The sequence below is a fragment of the Panulirus ornatus genome, chromosome 3, assembly GCF_036320965.1.
Source record: "Panulirus ornatus isolate Po-2019 chromosome 3, ASM3632096v1, whole genome shotgun sequence".
NCBI classification, from domain to species: domain Eukaryota; kingdom Metazoa; phylum Arthropoda; class Malacostraca; order Decapoda; family Palinuridae; genus Panulirus; species Panulirus ornatus.
Window position 1 is genome coordinate 4,393,971 of NC_092226.1, and position 18,870 is coordinate 4,412,840.

At 45.6% G+C, this 18,870-nt stretch overlaps 1 long non-coding RNA gene across 1 annotated transcript in view; it reads right to left on the reverse strand.

The window, feature by feature from the left end:
- The window catches only part of LOC139759641 (uncharacterized), a 55,025-nt gene extending 44,282 nt beyond the window's left edge, over positions 1-10,743 (reverse strand). Inside the window, exons 1-2 of the long non-coding RNA XR_011715122.1 lie at positions 10,521-10,743; positions 4,893-5,002 (exon numbers count right to left, since the gene is read on the reverse strand). This is a non-coding gene — a long non-coding RNA (uncharacterized lncRNA). The remainder of the gene's footprint in view (positions 1-4,892; positions 5,003-10,520) is intronic.
- Between the last annotated feature and the right edge of the window lie 8,127 nt (positions 10,744-18,870).

The following is an 18,870-nucleotide window of genomic DNA, read 5'->3' on the forward strand; positions in this document are numbered from 1 at the left end:
TACGATAAAGGAATATCATTTAGTAGCACATCATCAATCGTTCCATGTAATGTCCCACAGTTTACAACCTGTCGCACAAGTATGGTGTTGTGTGTAGTATGGCGGTGTGCATAGTGAGATGTTGTGATAATGTCAAGAGAAGGGGTGGGGTCAGCACCACACAGATGCACCCATATGTTGTGGCCATCTTTATTATGGTAATGTAGACACTGTGTTGTGGTTTGGTCTGGATAAAGTAATAACAAGTCATAGCATCCTGTCCTCCGCTGTGTGTTGTAGACATATAACCTGTGGTCATTATTAACTGTGAGCAACACCTAGAGTGTGCGAATGTTTGCCGCTGTGTTAACAAATGTGAATTATATACACGAGTTCATCTAATGATGATGATGATGATGATGATGGTATGAAGGTTAAATAAGAGATTATAAAGTAGAAATCGTGTCAAGCAAATTTGATAATCTGGTAATGTGGGTATGAATAAGAAAGTATTGGCTGGGTAGATAATGGACCAATATTGTGTCCTTTCCTCATTCATTATTCATATTGTTATTAAGTTGAATATGACGGCGTTGGGAATATTCGGTCAGTTATTTCCAAGTTCATCTCAAGGTGAAGTAATGACAGAGAGTTCCTTGTATCCTATTGATCAACGCCGAGCTGGGTGTGTGTATCCATCTCTCATGACGACTCCCACCTCATGTGTGACCCTTCCCGCCCACACCACCACCACCACCACCACCACAGAACCTCATTCCCACCACACTCCCACCACACTCACGCCACACTCCCACTACACTCACGCCACACTCCCACCACACTCACGCCACACTCCCACCATACTCACACCACACTCCCACCACACTCACGCCACACTCCCACCACACTCACGCCACACTCCCACCATACTCACACCACACTCCCACCACACTCACGCCACACTCCCACCATACTCACGCCACACTCCCACCACACTCACGCCACACTCCCACCACACTAACGCCACACTCCCACCACACTCACGCCACACTCCCACCACACTAACGCCACACTCCCACCACACTCACGCCACACTCCCACCACACTAACGCCACACTCCCACCACACTCGAGAAAAAAGCTAAATATTGGCCTAGTTTTCCCTGGAGTCTTATATCTAGCAATACTTCTTACTCACTGAACCCATTACATGTTCAACATGGAAACCAATGAAGTTTACGTAATGAATATGACATCGATGAGAAACGTATAACAAATGTATGAACACTCATCCATATAAGGTGCAGTCATACATACTGGTGGATCACTAACAGGAAATTATCATGGATTATATATCAAGTAAATATCCTTTCATAAATACGATAATTACATGTCATGGCGAGTCTTCAACAGCACTAGCAGTTGAGTAATAAAGCCACAGAGCAGACCACTGAGGTGATATGCAGGGGAGCGCATAGAAGAAAACTAGTGACGTGTTGTAAGAACATAACATCCTGCACGAGGGTCACTATGTAACCTCACAACTGTTGTTATCTCGATACAGCTTTTGTTGTGAACGTCTTTATTCCACTGCTTCATGGCAGGATCATCAGAGGCAACCCTGACACAACATATCTCACTTTCCTGTACCCTCACGCAACGTTTTCTTTCCCAGTACCCTCATCTCTCGCCACCAACCCCGCCCATCACGACTCCACCACCTCCAGCAGTTGAACCATATTACTTGTGTATTAAAATAGCGTCAAAGGACGAATGGCGTGTCTCACGGCTTGAGCTCGGAGAACACACCTCTGTTTACCCACGTTTTGGGCTTCGAACTCGCGAGTCGATGCTCCGAGGTTCACATGCCAGGGAGAGGAAGGTGCGGCATCGGAATAACTTGTGGTTAGTTTATCAATACCGAAATTAACACCACATACAGCACGACAGTGAGTATAGTATATAGTAACGAACTCGATATGATAAGCAGATCTCCGGACGATGAAAAAGCTCGGAGGTAGCTCGAACTGAAGGTTTCGAAGTAGCGAGTCGACGCCTTCTGGGTTCACACCTCGCGGGAGAGAGAGGGGCTGGCTGGCGAGGCTGACACTCCCGTGTGGAGGTGGAGGCGTCTACACGTCCGAGTACTCGAGGACACCTGATTGCTTATCAGGCACTCCGGGGAACTCGAGTGAAGATCACGACGTGTGATACACTCTAGAGAAACCCGAGTGCATCTCACAGATTGAAATATTTACATCTTGTAACCTGAGTACGTTTTGTATGTCCTCTGGGAAACCTGAGTACGTTTTATATGTCCTCTGGGAAACCTGAGTACATTCTATATGTGTTCTGGGAAGCCTAAGTACATTTCAAATGTGCTCTGGGAAACCTGAGTGCACTTCATAAGATGTACTCAGGAACATGACAGCCTCTCAGATCTTTACGTTACATTGTTTCCACCTTCAGTCCACTACATTCCTTACCCCATGCCCATTTTCTCCCCATAACTATCACCCGTTACACCACTTCCCTCCCCCATCGTCCCTCCATTCCCATGGGTCTGCATGGCTTCCAACCTCCCCTCCCCCGCTTCAACCTCCCCCATCTCCCCCATCCTCCCCGCGTGCATTCCGCGTGACGCGTCGATGCAGTGTTCGGGAATCCCCGTGTGTCAGCCGGGGCGGAATGCACGTGCTGCTTGAATCTCCTGTCCCACGTGGAATACAGGATCTGATTCTGTCTTGCGTGGGATACAGGATCTGATCCTCTGTCTTACAGGGGATACAGGGTCTGATCCTCTGTCTCATGTGGGATACAGGATCTGATCCTCTGTCTTACGGGGGATACAAGATCTGATCCTCTGTATTACGGGGGGTACAGGGTCTGATCCTCTGTTTTACGGGAGATACAGAATCTAATCCTGTCTCATGTGGGATACAGGATCTGATCCTCTGTTTTACGGGGGATACAGGATCTGATCCTCTTTGTCTTGGGATACAGGATCTGATCCTCTGTCTTACGTGGAATAAGGATCTGATCCTCGATCCAACGTGGGATACATGATTTAATACATCTTATGTGGAATACAGGACTTGATCCTCTGTCTTACGTAGGATACAGGGTTTGACCCTGTTTGTTGTGGGATACAGGATCTGATCCCCTGTCTTACTTGGAATACAGGTTCTCATCCGCTATCTTACATGAGATACAGGATCTGATTCTGTCTTACGTGAGATACAGAATATGATACTCTGTTTGTCGTGGAATACAGGATCTGATCCTCTGTCTTACTTCGGATACAGGATCTGATCCTTTGTCTTACATGCGATACAGGATCTGATCCTCTGTCTTACATGGGACACAGGATCTGATCCTCTGTCTTACGTATGATACAGGATCTGATCCTCTGTCTTACGTGGGATACAGGATCTGATCCTCTGTCTCACGTGAGATACAGGATCTGATCCTCTGTCTCACGTAAGATGCAGGATCTGACCCTCTTTGTCGTGGGATACAGAATCTGATCCTCTTTGTCGTGGGATATAAGATCTGATCCTATGTTGTACGTGGGATACAGGATCTGATCCTCTGTCTTACGTAGGATACAGGATCTGATCCTGCCTCACGTGGAATACAAGTTATGATCCTCTGTCTCACGTGGAATACAGGATCTGATCACGGGATCTGATCTGTATCAAGTATATATATATACATATATATATATATATATATATATATATATATATATATATATATATATATATATATATATATATATGGCATGGGATAGTCTATACGTGGGAGGGATCTTCCGCACTTGGGGGAGATATGGTATGTGTCCTGAGGGAGACACAGGCGACACATGACACGGGCGGGGTCGGGCGAGGCAGTATGTGTCGCCGCTGGTGAATAATGTAATTGGTTTTGGTGTAGGTGGGCCAGCCTGAGTGTGTGGCCCTTGTGATGGTGGCCCACGGGCTGTGGTGAGGGGACGGGGCCAAGGAAGGGGTGGGTGGGTGTGTGAGGCTGGGTCAGAAGGTGTGGCTAGGAGGGCCCATCAACATCAGGGGCCCATCGACACTAGCAGGTGGGAACATCAAAACCACTAGAAGGGCCCACCAACACTAACAGGAGGGCCCACCAACACTAACAGAGGGGCCCACCAACACTAACGGGAGGGCCCACCAACACTAACGGGAGGGCCCACCAACACTAACAGAGGGGCCCACCAACACTAACGGGAGGGCCCACCAACACTAACAGGAGGGCCCACCAAGACTATTAGGAGGCCTGTGCCAGAAAAGGCACCAATTTCCTCGACCTGTGATGTTGGCCACTTAACCTCGTTATAATCATCTCGACCTGTGATGTTGTCTACTCAACCTCGTTATAATCATCTCTCTTCATCTCCCTCGTTCTCCTCCTCCCCGCTGTAGCCATGGAGATATTTCCTTTGTTCTCCTCCGCACAACAATTACAATCACGCGACATTTCTTTAATTCCCGACAGCTTAAGCTGAAGCTTGACCGCCATCCATTACACTTGGCTCCTCTCTCTCTCTCTCTCTCTCTCTCTCTCTCTCTCTCTCTCTCTCTCTCTCTCTCTCTCTCGTTAGGCCTCCCCCTGCAATTCTAAGGGGTCGAACGTCATCAATTTCGGGGAGGATAACCTCCCCAGGAATGATCACAATTACTTCACTATTTGACGAATGGGAAAATCTTCGTATATTTTCTTTTTCTGTCTTACTTCTTCTTCTTCTGCAGGAACACTTCTTATTCTACACACTCGGGGAGGACGCGAGAGAACCGGGAAATTGCATCGATGAGAAAACGAAATATTCAACTCCGGGAAAACACATCAAAATAATCCTATATCAAACCTCTAGTTTAAACAGTCTGGTGTGGCACTTACCTCATGAACACTGAGGACCTGGGTTCGAAACTCGGCTGGAACGATGCCTGAAGAGGATTCCCTCACCCTGACCAGCTAAGGGGGGAGGGTCGCAGTGGGCAACCGCTGTCCTAAGGTGGAAAAAAATAGATAAGAAAGCGTTAGAATGTCAGGCTGAGATATAAGGTCACACACCCACCCACCCACTCATCCTCCCCGCCTGACTCACTAGGTAGTGTAAAAACTATAAGAAATATAATGAAGGATTCCTTATTCGTTTTCTCATCATTTTCTCTTTCACAAACCCTCTCAATATCTCTTACCAGCTTTTAGTTTTTCTCTCTGGAGCTTTCCACCAGAGCCGTCTCATCTGCAAACAGCACACCACAGACTTGTCTGTCGCTCTTAGACCCTCGAATTTACCCCCTCACCACCCCGTCCATAAACAGATTAAACAACCATGGTGGCATCACTTATACGTATTTGACGAAGACCTACACTTCACCGAGAACCACGCGTCTTCATCCCTTCCTACTCGCACATTAGCACTTCTAACTTCTATCTATCCTTCATTCTTGTTCGCCGTTTCTCACGTTGCTGGGGTAGGGGCCAAGAGCAAACGAAGGAATAGCCTATTCACTCGAATCCATACTCTCCCTTTAATATATATATATATATATATATATATATATATATATATATATATATATATATATATATATATATATATATATATATATATGAGTTTCTTTGCGCCCCTTTATTTTTGGTTGACTGACTGAACCTGAGAAGGAAAAGTTGATATTCCTAAAGGATTTTATATTAAAGTTCGAAAAATGAATTTCGATATGCAGTAAAATTTTGACCATATGCTCCGAGAGTTGTTACAGTGGGAGTCGTTTCAGTGGGAGTCTTTCCAGTTCGGCAATAACTCATCCCTTCCTGATCACGTGGCGAAAGATCTCAGGGAAAGTCACTGATCACAGCAACGTATTCCTCCCTTCTGTGAGGTAGAGTCAGTTACCCCAGAAATAGACAGGACAACAAGTGATCATCATTGTCATATGACAGAATAGAAAAATAAGAAGACAGAAGTGGGAAGGCCTTTCATGTTGAGGAAAATGTGGAGTTAGAAGAATCAGATCAAATAACCTAACCCAGCTTGACCTAACCTAACCTAGCTTGACCTAATCTAACCTCACCTCACCTATCCTAACCCAGCCTAACCTAACTGAAATAACTAATTTATCTCCTAAACCGGGAGAGTTTCATCACTCCCAACCTACTATCCAACAGACAGACGGACACTCCCTCCGTCTCCACCCACCCACTCCTCACACACAGGCTCCGTCCGTGTCTCATTCTCCCGACTGTTCCTTGACAATACCTTATCTCATTTCTATTTCCTTATTCCACACTCTACCTGCTCCCTCGGCGCCTCATCCGACCGTGGAAAATCCATATCAAGCGTCGTCCGCTGGATCTCCCACCGCCACACACTCATGTTATATTCGCACTAGTGATGGCTGCTGGCGGACCACCACCCACCTCACCTCACCTCACTTTTCTCCTTGTATTTTCCTCGTACAACACGAGGGTGTAACAGGTCGTACATGTCAAACTGTAGTTTCAGGATGCGCTGGTATTCATAAACTCATAATGATGAAAATGATAACAGATCGAGTTCTATCACTTTTTCATACTCGTCCGCCGTTTTCCACCTTTAGGAGGCAACGCCAGGAATAGACGAACAATGGCCTAATTTGCTCACAGTCGCTCCCTAGCTGCCATGTATAATGCACAGATGCCAGAGCCCACGGTGCTCTGCCACGCACCACAAGCCTTTCCGTGACTTTCCCGAATCACTTCACATATCTTGGTTTAGCCCACCGACAAGCGCATCGACCCTCGTATACCACTTCGCTCCAATTATTTCCATCCCATGCACGCTTCTCATCCTCGTAAATGTTCAAATTCTCTTCCACTCCATCCTTCTGTCACCTTCGCACCTGTACCTTTGCTCCTTCAACTTCTGACATTAGGGCACATCCTCTTAGCAAGTCTCTCTTCGCTCATCCTCTCCGTTTGTTCAAACTGTTTCAATACACCCTGATCAGCTCTCTCGGTCAGACTATGTTCATATTACCAGATCTCATCCTCTTCCATTCTGTTCCACTTCCAGACATTCTTAAGTCAGTCTTCGACCCATTTCCCCACGTCCCACAAATTTCTCTATTTTTCGCTGTTTTCTCCTCTTTACGGGTCTATCCTGCTGTGTACCCCCAGCTACTACACCCCAGGCTGCTGTGTACCCCAGCTCCACACCCCAGGCTGCTGTGTACCCCAGCTCCACACCCCAGGCTGCTGTGTACCCCAGCTCCACACCCCAGCCTGCTATGTACCCCAGCTCCACACCCCAGGCTGCTGTGTACCCCAGCTTCACATCCCAGGCTGCTGTGTACCCCAGCTCCACACCCCAGGCTGCTGTGTACCCCAGCTTCACACCCCAGGCTGCTGTGTACCCCAGCTCCACACCCCAGGCTGCTGTGTACCCCAGCTCCACACCCCAGGCTGCTGTGTACCCCAGCTCCACACCCCAGGCTGCTGTGTACCCCAGCTCCACACCCCAGGCTGCTGTGTACCCCAGCTCCACACCCCAGGCTGCTGTGTACCCCAGCTCCACACCCCAGGCTGCTGTGTACCCCAGCTCCACACCCCAGGCTGCTGTGTACCCCAGCTCCACACCCCAGGCTGCTGTGTACCCCAGCTCCACACCCCAGGCTGCTGTGTACCCCAGCTCCACACCCCAGGCTGCTGTGTACCCCAGCTCCACACCCCAGGCTGCTCCAGTAAAAATGGGATTTGTTTATCTTTCCGCTTTGACGTCCAGCACAGTTCTTCACTTTCCCCTCTACATCTGCAGAGTCCTACAGTTTTAATATTCTCACTTCCTGTACATCGTATGTAAACGTGAAGGAATTTGTTTAAAAAACGGATATTTGTAGCACAAAACTCAAATTCAGTACGAACTTAGAAAGGAATCCTCACCATTTTTCGTCCGTATCTCACAAATATTTTACCAAAGTTTCTAAACAGTTTGCGACGCAGCTGCAACCCATCCGCAAAGGTGGAGGAGTTTAGAATGGTTAGATTTAGCTGTATTAACTGTAGCTGGTTAGATTTAGTTGTATTAACTGTAGCTGGTTAAATCTAGTTGTCTGAGGTGCTGAGGTTAAGTTAGCTGGTTAGATTTAGGTGTATAAGCGTTAGCTGGTTAGTGTTAGCTGTCGTAACCTGAGTGCTGAGGTTATGTTAGCTGGTCAGAATGAACTTTATTAGCTTAGGGTGTTTGATTAAAGTGGATCAGATTGTTAGGTTTAGTTAGTTTGTCAATTCTTAGTTTTATCTAAACATTTTGAGATTGGTTAGTCTCCGTATACAAATAGAAAACGTATACAAATAGAAAACATTGAGTGGAGTGGAAGTTGGCATGGCTAAGGGTAGGTCGAGTCACGGAAAGAGTGTACACTGGCTGGCAGGACTCTGACAGAGGAGGGTGACAGGCGGGCCCGAGTGGGACCCAGGGGCCTTAGGGACCCTCGTCATGTTAGGAAATATACTGACGGTGATAACAATACAGCAGACGTGGGGCAGACAACAAACAACCAGCTGACACGGGTCGTGATAAACACAAACAACCAGCTGACACTGGTCGTGATAAATAGGAAGTCATCTTGCATTGATTTATGTTTATATTAGCTGACGCGGTACGTAAACTGAATGCTCTAATTAAGACCATCTCATTAACACTGTAAATATTCATTATATATATATATATATATATATATATATATATATATATATATATATATATATATATATATATATATATATATACGTTTATATTCCTATATGAAGCTAGATACCCACTTTATCAACAAATCCGATGGGAAGATGAACGGCTGGGTTGACTGTGGACAGGCTACAGAAACCAAAATTAGACCGTGTGCGCTCTACTCCTCTCCGGCCCGTGAATGCGTTACAGTCACGACCACCACCCGCTACACCACGGGGGCCCATAACTAGATACGAGGTACATAATCATAAGATACAGTAGATGGTTACACGAGAGATTTCTAGTGACATGATACAGCGGCTGTAACTTACGACTGAGCAACCATATCCGGTACAGTTTAGTATGTCTTCAAGAGCATCTTGTATCAAGCCAACAGCACGAGTCTCGCTGGCTCGCTACCTTGAGGTACGACAAGGTTCGGGGATGAACAATATTTCTCCACTGGTCTAGCTAGTTGATACAGTTGTGAACTTATGATTACATTTTACATTTCTTCCATCATGTAGTCCCAGCCTCATGCTATATACTGTCTTCAATCTTTGCAATGACATTCAAAATGAATTGTCTACTGAAGTAAGGGAAAACAAGTTGTGATATTTATCATAAGTATTTCCACCACACTTATACAAGACGAGTAACGTTAGGAAAAACCAACTGGACGACGAGTCAAAAAGCCATAAACGAAAAATATTGTGGAAGAAAACGGAAAGAAATTGAAAGGTCTAACGGTAAACAAAAATGACTAATGATCATTGCATCATTATTTTGCTTGTTAAGGAATTATCCAACCAATACATACTGATTTTCCTTGAATTACTGTAACTTCTGACCATAAACGACCATGAATAGTGGAAAAATAATTGACCAAATAACTGAATCAGACTCGAGGTCGTATATGGCAGTGCGGCCATTTCATTCGTCAACGAGCATTTATAGAAAATGGAATGCAGAAGTGATAACGAAAATTGACATAAAACGGAACTTAAATGCAATTCAGAACATATTTATGTTTTTGTTTGTGAATGTGTTACTAGGAGTATGTCAGATCTTCCGAATATTCTTCCATAGTCCTATAGTTCATTGTAATATTATTTCTTAACAAAATGAGTCATTATTTAGGTATTCATTACCTGTAAAAACAAGAAACAGATAAGAAACGAGAAATATATGGAAGTATCTGGTAACTTTAAGGCCAGTTCCCTCGCTCATGCACTTGTACAGGATAACCTACCTCTCTCGGTAGCGTCATGCGCAGATAAGGTGAGCAGACATACCACTAACGTGAAGACAAACACACACGGGAATACACCAAAACTCTTCGTCTTGTGTTTCAAAATGCAAAACGTGGCAACTGTGGCCACACGTCTTTATAAACTGGGCGTTTGAAGTAACGATATTCTGGCACCACTAACCTCACACTGCCTGGGACCAATCCGGTTATCCATGATGGTTTTCTTAAACCTATGTAACATAGCATCTAACACTACAGCTGCCATGTGCTACAGTATCTCTCTGGGGTTGTAACCCCGCCCTATAGGCTACAGTGGTGAGGACCCTGTGTCTCTGTGGTAAGTTATACGTGCGTAGCGACGACATCGAAACTAGATATGGTTATTAAGGGAATCATAATTTGAGATGATAGTATATTGCTTTGAGATAGAAGTTGTGAAGCAGGATCCTTGAGAGGTCAGGTCAGAGGCCAAGCTATCATACCCAAACGTAGCATTGTCGTGGTCATGGGTCGTATCTACGTGATCGAGGGTAGTACAATCGTGTCTAAGGGTCGTACTTACGTATTTCAGTGGTGGGTATATGCTGGGAGAGGCCCTTCGGAAGCGCAAGTGGCGAGGGAGGCCCTTCGGAAGCACTGAGCACGTGGCGAGGGAGGCCCTTCGGAAGCACTGAGCACGTGGCGAGGGAGGCCCTTCGGATGCACTGAGCACGCGGCGAGGGAGGCCCTTCGGAAGCACTGAGCACGCGGCGAGGGAGGCCCTTCGGAAGCACTGAGCACGCGGCGAGGGAGGCCCTTCGGAAGCACTGAGCACGTGGCGAGGGAGGCCCTTCGGAAGCACTGAGCACGTGGCGAGGGAGGCCCTTCGGAAGCACTGAGCACGCGGCGAGGGAGGCCCTTCGGAAGCACTGAGCACGTGGCGAGGGATGTCCCTCCTTCGCGCTGTCAACAACAAGTGACCAGACTGACTGTTGTGTTTCGGAAACACAAGTGAACCAGCAGTTTGCTCCCGCCGATGATCATTTACCAGTTTTACTCGACTCACAAATCATGCTTATCTCTGCAAACAACAATATCGTCTAAAATATGTACAAAATTATCGATTCCGTCCTAAAACGTCGATAATATTCTATAATTTCATACTAAAAGTATAAGAATGTTTCGATGTGTCGTTTGGTGTTCGAAGAGAATGAGGCCTCGAATCCCACCTTTTATGAAGCCTTTGGTCGTTTAGGTACCGGCTTACTGACGATCATATGCTGCATTCTATGACCACTTCAACACCGAGTAATATTCATGCTAAGCCCTCTCACCTCCCCAGGGTAAGACCCTCTCCCCGGCCCAAGATAAGCCCTCTCGTGCACCCAGCTGAACACACTCGCCCGCTCAGGCGTAGCCCCTCTCACTCGTCCAAGGCAAACTACAAACAATACATAAACAATTGCTTCTCCACGCGGCTTCCAATCATCATGCTAGATCATAAGTTCTTCTTGTTATCGTTGTGTTATCTTTATCTTTCCTTTTCATTAGTGTCTGGCTACATCTAGATAATGACTAGAGAATGTTTGCTAGATCGTAATTACTCAAATTTATATGGAATCAATAATATCTTTTCTGAAGTGTATGAAGGAGGGAGAATTACATCGGGATACACACCCAAGGTCCAAGCGAGCTGGTCTGGCTCAACACTACGAGAAATGATGCAGCAGCTCCGCTTAAAAGCAGTAGAAGAAAAGGACAGCAAAGCAAAGGTTCTCTCTCTCTCTCTCTCTCTCTCTCTCTCTCTCTCTCTCTCTCTCTCTCTCTTCTCTCTCTCTCTCTCTCCCCCTGCAACACACCGGACGAGAAGCAGGTTGAAAAAAATACCTTGCAGGATTATAATGCCTGAAGGAAATGTTCATAGGAAGGTCATAAGGTGGACTGATCGTGAATATGTCCATGCATCCCATCACCAACGACATGCATCCCTTCACTTTCTGTTATAAACACAAACGTAAGGATAAACTTTGAGTTCCAACCTCGCGACTCACTATGTCTCGTGAGTGACCTCATGTGGAACGATGATACAATAATTCCTTTTTGTCCCCTTGAAGCAGACGAGGCGGGTTAATCAATGTTGGCATGTTACCGCAGCCTGGCCATGGCGAGACCAGGGGTTGAGAGGGTAGCATGACGTGCCACTACGTTATGATGACTGGTGAAAAGAATTATTCTTATCAGTGAGTGAAAAGTGATCAAACCTAACTCTGAACATATTAACAGTGTTGTTACTCTGAACAACATGCGATAGTGTAGTCCAGATCAACTCGGTGACCTCTAAGTTTTAGTCTATCTCCTCATGTTGGAAGCACTGGCGCGACCGTAAAGAAATTTCCAATATCAAAATTGTTAGATTTTTTAAGTATTGCAAACCATTCTATTATCTTGCCTCGGAGGCGCCTCTTGCTTAGAGAGAACCAATTCAGTTCTCGTTGTTTGTCCTCATTATAGGTCGTTACGTGAGGAAGGAATCAATTCAGTTGTTCTTCGCTTAACTTCTTCCACTTTCAGAATATCCTTACTTGAATGGAGCGCCCAGAACTGCACAGTATAGTCAAGACGTGGTCTAACCAGACTTAGGTATAGTGGCAATATCACATCCTTGCTCTTGTGTGAACAGTTTCTGTTGATAAATCTTAACATCCTATTTGCTTTCTTGGCTTCTTCATTGCAGTGCTGGGAGGACCTGAAGTTGTAGGTGACAGTAACTCCCTAGATCCCTCACACAGGGGGCGTCTTTGAGAGAGAGAGAGAGAGAGAGAGAGAGAGAGAGAGAGAGAGAGAGAGAGAGAGAGAGAGAGTCTTACTGACATAGGTATTTTGCCAAAAGGCGCGTAACGCTCACCGCAGGAAAATATATATATTTCCGAAGAACGAGTCGTGTGAGTTACGTGTTGTCAAATGTTATGTGTTACTTAGAGAAATTTTGCACCCGGCACTCACCGTGCACCCGGCACTTATCCATGCACCCGGCACCCACTTCCCCCGTGCATCCGGCACCCACTTCCCCCGTGCACCCGGCACCCACTTCCCCCGTGCACCCGGCACCCACTTCCCCCGTGCACGGCGGCCCTCGCTTTCCCCTGAATAATTAAGGTCATGACCTCTCCCTGTATTAACCAGCTGATCCCGTGACCTTGACTTTTGACCTTCTAACCTCGAAAACACCGCAGGGATCATGTAGGTCAAGGTCATTCACCCCTCAGGATGAGTACAAGGGTCGTGACCCACCCCATCACAGACTCATGTTACTCACAGACAGACAGACAAACAGACGGCCAGGCGGGCGGATTGCTACACAGCCAAGCAAACGCGACCAAACAGTCGAGAATCATGAAGAACCTGACCTTAATATGACCCTTGTTGAGACTAGTATTGACTTTGCATGGTAACGAGGGTTGACTCATGGCCTTGAGGTCACCCGCACTTACCCTGACCCCTGACGACCCCGGGGGTCACGACTTCCAACATCGTAATCCACTTTCATAACTTTGGAAGTTTGGTAAATTTTTTTGTTTTCGGCTTCAGCTAAACCACCCCAGGGTCATTTTGGTTAATTGGGGGTGATTAATTCTCTTGTCCTACCGGGGTCCGTTTGCTGTACCCAACTGTCATTAGGTAAAGTGGTCGTTACAGTGTGAGTGATGAGCGTTGAGGTATTTGGAAATGAGTGTAACATGTGAGGTGAGGATAATGAGTTGTGAGATGTGTGGGGGAGGATGAGTTTTAACTACCTGCTCGGTCGTTACCACGCGAGGGATCAGGTATCTAGTTCTGCCTTCCATGCACAGAGGGCGAAGCCTCTGTACTGGCCAGGCCAGAGGCGTGAGATGAGACGAGGAAGGAAGGAAGGAAGGAAGGAAGGAAGGAAGGAAGGAAGGAAGGAAAGAAGGAAGGAAGGAAGGAAGGAAAGAAGGAAGGAAGGAAGGAAGGAAGGAAAGAAATGTATCATCAGAGAGAAACGAGGTCTTGGTACTGAGGACAGCTCGTATGGCGTCTCATGCTTTTTTCAGATCACTAAGACGGGTGGGAGGAAGTGGCTGAGGATCGAATCGTAGTTACGCGGGAAGGTCGTAGTTCAAGTGGGAGAGGTCGTACTTACATGGGTGGTAGATCCTACAGTGGGTAAGGTCGTAGTTAAGTGGGAAAGGTTGTGGATAAGTGGGAGAGGTCGTAGATAAGTGGAAAACGTAATAGATAAGTGAGAGAGGTCGTAGATAAGTGGGAAAAGCCGCAGATAAGGTCGTAATTTAAAGGGAGAAGTCTTAATTAAATGGAACAGACTTTGATAAATGGCTAAGTTGTAGATGATTTGTTACATTGTAGTTAAATGGTGTAGAACATAGTTAAAGAGGAAGGTCGTAGTTAAAGGGCTAAGTTGAAGTTAAAGGGACAAGTCGCCGTCAGAGGGACAGGATGAAATTAAAGAGACAGGTTATGACCAAAGGTCAGGTCGTAGCTAAAGCGACAGGTCGTAGTTAATATAGAAGGAGGAATAGTTGTATGGCGGGTTGTTGTCAACTACAACATTGTTGTTAATGTTGTTGTTGGACATGTGCTCGTGAACACTGTCGATTTACGAAGTTTACGAAGACTCAATTTACGAAAACATTTCCGCGTCGATTTACGACCACTTTTTCGTATCGATTTACGAAGATATTTCTGTATCGATTTACGAAGACATTTCTGTATCGATTTACGTAAACGCTCACAACGTAGTCTCATGTTTACACGTTATAATGAAAGATACGTAGAATGACGTGTGTCAGTCATGAAGCGTGCAGGCAGATGGTGATGCACTGGTGTCCACATCTGATGAATTTCCTTGCGTTTGTAACAATGTAAAAAAAACATTTATAGGTTGTATCATTACGAATTAGTTTTGTAATCTATTTCTTGGGTTATAATTTGACGACACAATCAAGACCTCTCCATCCCAGCCTTGTACTGTCCCGCTCTCCCTCGTCCATCCTCCTCAGATCCTTCCCTCTCCTTACATCCTGCCCTCCAGCATACGCATCCTTGCCCAAGTCTCCTGCCTCCGTAACCCACTACACTCATCCTGCCCCTGGGCTCCCTGCCAGATATGCAAAGTACTTCGCTAAGGGCCTCCGGAGTAGCAGACTCCCCGGCCTGTTTATCCACAAAACCTGAGGTCTTTGTTGGCATATATTTCGTATGCAAATCAGACCTCAACATAAGGGATAAGACCTCCAAAGCTTCGGTAGATCTATCGACCTATGATTCCACGTCGTCTTAATACACGTGCGAAGTGTAGATGATGAACACATGGCCTAGCGGACGAGCCTACTGCCACTACAGGATGTGGTGGGGAATCCTGAGCGACGGCCCGCGATCCTCTCTTCCACTCCAGCTGTAGGATCCGACTTCCCTGCCTCCTCCCTCTACTGCCGGCGGGAGCCTCTTCCGTCGGCATGCCAGGAGGGAGGAGGATATGATCGGCCCATGGCTGCTCTGATGGGCAGCTGTCTGGCTTGTGAGGGGAGGAGAGAGTCGTGTGGAGGTGAGGGAGTGAGGGGGGAAAAAATGTTGAGAGGATGTGAGGAAGGGATGGAGGTGTGGGGTGTGAGTCTAGGAGACTCTGGGGGTGATGGGGAGACTGTGAGGTGATTGGGGGAGTTGTCAGGTAGTGGGGGAGGGTGTGAAGTATTGGGGAGGGTGTGAGTGGTGGCGAGGGGAGGGGAGCCGGAGCGGAGACCAGACATGTAGGTTCATGGTGCATCACCAACAATAGAGTTGTTGGTAATGGTGTTGGCGAGTGGGTCGTGGGTTTGTTGACGTCTATGAGCTGATAAGCACGTTGTCCACACACACACACACACACACACACACACACACACACACACACACACAACACACACACACACAGTACAAAGATCTCACGGGATAATCTGCTTGTCTTAATGATAAAGGCACATGATAATTTACTGTACTATCCAGGTAATCATGTGTACCATCCAGGTAATCATGTGCACTATCAAGGTAATCATGCGTACCATCCAGGTAATCATGTGCACTATCAAGGTAATCATGCGTACCATCCAAGTAATCATGTGCACTATCAAGGTAATCATCTGTTTCATCCAGGTAACCATGTGCACTTTCAAATAATCGCCAGCTGTAGTGTACCATCCAGTAAGTTATTTACCGTACCATCAGGTAATTAACTGTACCATCCAGGTAATTGTCTACTGTGCCAACTAAGTGATTACCAGCTGTACCATGTAGCCAAATACCTGGAGACAGAACTCTTTTCTAATTGGTGGAGACCGTCCAAGGCTCTCAGAAACCCGATCGGTTATTGGTGGAGACTATTAGAAACTCTGACAAACCTGTTCAGTGATTGGTGGAGAACACCTATAGCTCTGAGAAACCTGGCCGGTGATTGGTGGAGACGGGAACCATAAACGTCAGGTCGTGACCTCGCGACGGGGCAATAAACTCAAGAATTTAATCAACTTCAGCTGGCGATCTTAAATCACAGGAGAGATGAAGACCTGACTCTGTGATGCCCCGAGAATGTTGCTTGATGATGTAACCGAGAGAGAGAGAGAGAGAGAGAGAGAGAGAGAGAGAGAGAGAGAGAGAGAGAGAGAGAGTACATATGGAAAAGACAGGCAACAGAAGGCCCCATTGACCCATGCCTAAGCTATCTGATTTTCAACTTAACTGCATCTATTCCTATCTTTTATTCCAAGTGGATGAGGTAAGGATAGAGCAGGAGGATGGCTCTCCTCTCACTCTCCTTCATTCCCTCCAAAAGGATGGAGGACGGGAAGAAAACAATGCATTAGAGACGTAAGCCTGCATGAAATTAAGTAGGATGGAACGAGAGAGACAATCCATCAGTAAAATCTTGCTACACTGTGCTACCCTTTGCTGCATCACAACATTTTCTTAGGGTCTGGAATGAGGAAAAGCAACACATGAATATCATACATTTCCCTTATGTTTATTCACTAGGTACCTGAACTGATGAAAAATGTATATAACCGGATTTTAAAGGTATGTATGATTTTTATTGTCACGTTTGACGTAACTCACTTCAGTGTTCAACTCGCCAGTTTGCAAAGACTCTTTTTCAAACGTCAGTATTACATATATATACACGAATATAGTGCATATGAACGAGCACTCTTTACTGAACACATAATGCCCTGCAACAGCAAGAATTCGAACCAAGACCTTTTGCGTGGTAGTTGGGAACGCTAACCGCTCGGGTATGATCGCCCCTTATAGGGAAATGACTATTCGATTACTAGTAATCAAATACCCTTCGTCTTACATCCATGAACAACGGGGCCCAGACCGGTCACATCCCACCAGGCTCACATTACCAGTAGTTAACATTTTACAGAACTTACCGTCACACATGGAGGTATATGAACACAAAAATAGTACATATGAACGCGCACTTTTCATAAAAGACTTAATGCCCTTCAACAGCAAGGATTCGAACCAGGACCTTTTGCGTGGTAGTTGGGGCGATCATAGCCGAGCGGTTAGCGTTCTCAACTACCACCCAAAAGGTCCCTACTACCCTCTAAACTTGACCCCCTTGCCCTACGCCGTAATGTTGGTTCACTTTCGCTTCTTCCATAGGTATTACTTTGGTGTTTGCTCCCGAGAGCTGGCTGCTTGTGTGCCCCCCACCACTAGCCAGACCACGCAATACTTGGCAAAGTGTTGCGTCACATGATGATTGTGTGGCCATCGGCATCTCACGGGCGGGCCGTTCTACTGTTTCCTTCCTTACACGTCGAATCTTTGGAACTCTCAACCTTCTCATGTCTTTCCCAATAACTATCACTTACACATTATAAAAGACAGGCTTTTCCACCTCCTTCAAAATTCTTAAATACTTTCCCGTGTCTCTTCCTCCGTTTCATAATTCTCTCTGTATTTCAATCAAGGCCGGGCCTTAATGTGGCCTTTTGTCTGTGACTGGAACCTTCAACGTAAAAAAAAAAGGGTTTATTGAGATCAGACAAACAAGTGTAGAGCACTATTTCCTTGATTTTCATTTTAAATTGTATTTACCCCGCGCTTATGACAGGCAAAGAGAATTAGAAAGCTAAAGCGATGAGTTGATATTTACCAAATTTTACGCTGTTTTGAAAGAAAACGATGATAAGATGAAAGGGTTCACTAGTTGCATGAGAAAAACCTGATAGATTTTGGTGAGGAAAACATTTGAATGGGTAGATAAAAATGATACTAATTACCAGGACGTCATCATTGTGCTTTTGAGAGAATTATAAAAACATTGCATGTTAATCTTTCCACTAATTACAGGACTCTGTACCATGAATGGCCAAGAATGATGAAAGGATTCGAAACATGTATATCTGAGTCAGATTCGAGGTCAAGTATGGATCTTGCGACCGTTCCATTCATCTCCGAACCTTGACAGAAAAAGAGCAACTGAAGGGTAGGCCGTTTTGATAACTGTTTCTTTCCCTACACATCGAAGCTTTGGAACCCTTCATTTTCTCCTGTCTTTCCCCAGCAACTATGACCTGACACATTTCAAAAGACAGAGTTTTCCACTTTCTCAAAAATTCGTAAATACTTTCCCTTGTCTTCTCTTTTTTCCCTTTCATAATTCTCTCTATATTTCAGTTAAGGTCCGGCCTTGATGTGGACTTTTGTACGTGACTGGAACTTTCAACGTAAAAAGTAAAAAATAAAGAATAGAAAAATAAATGTAACTGAAATATAGTGAATTAACTGAAATATGCAAGATTTTGTGCCGTAATTATATATATATATATATATATATATATATATATATATATATATATATATATATATATATATGCTGGTACCCCAAAGGGGAAATGAGACACGAT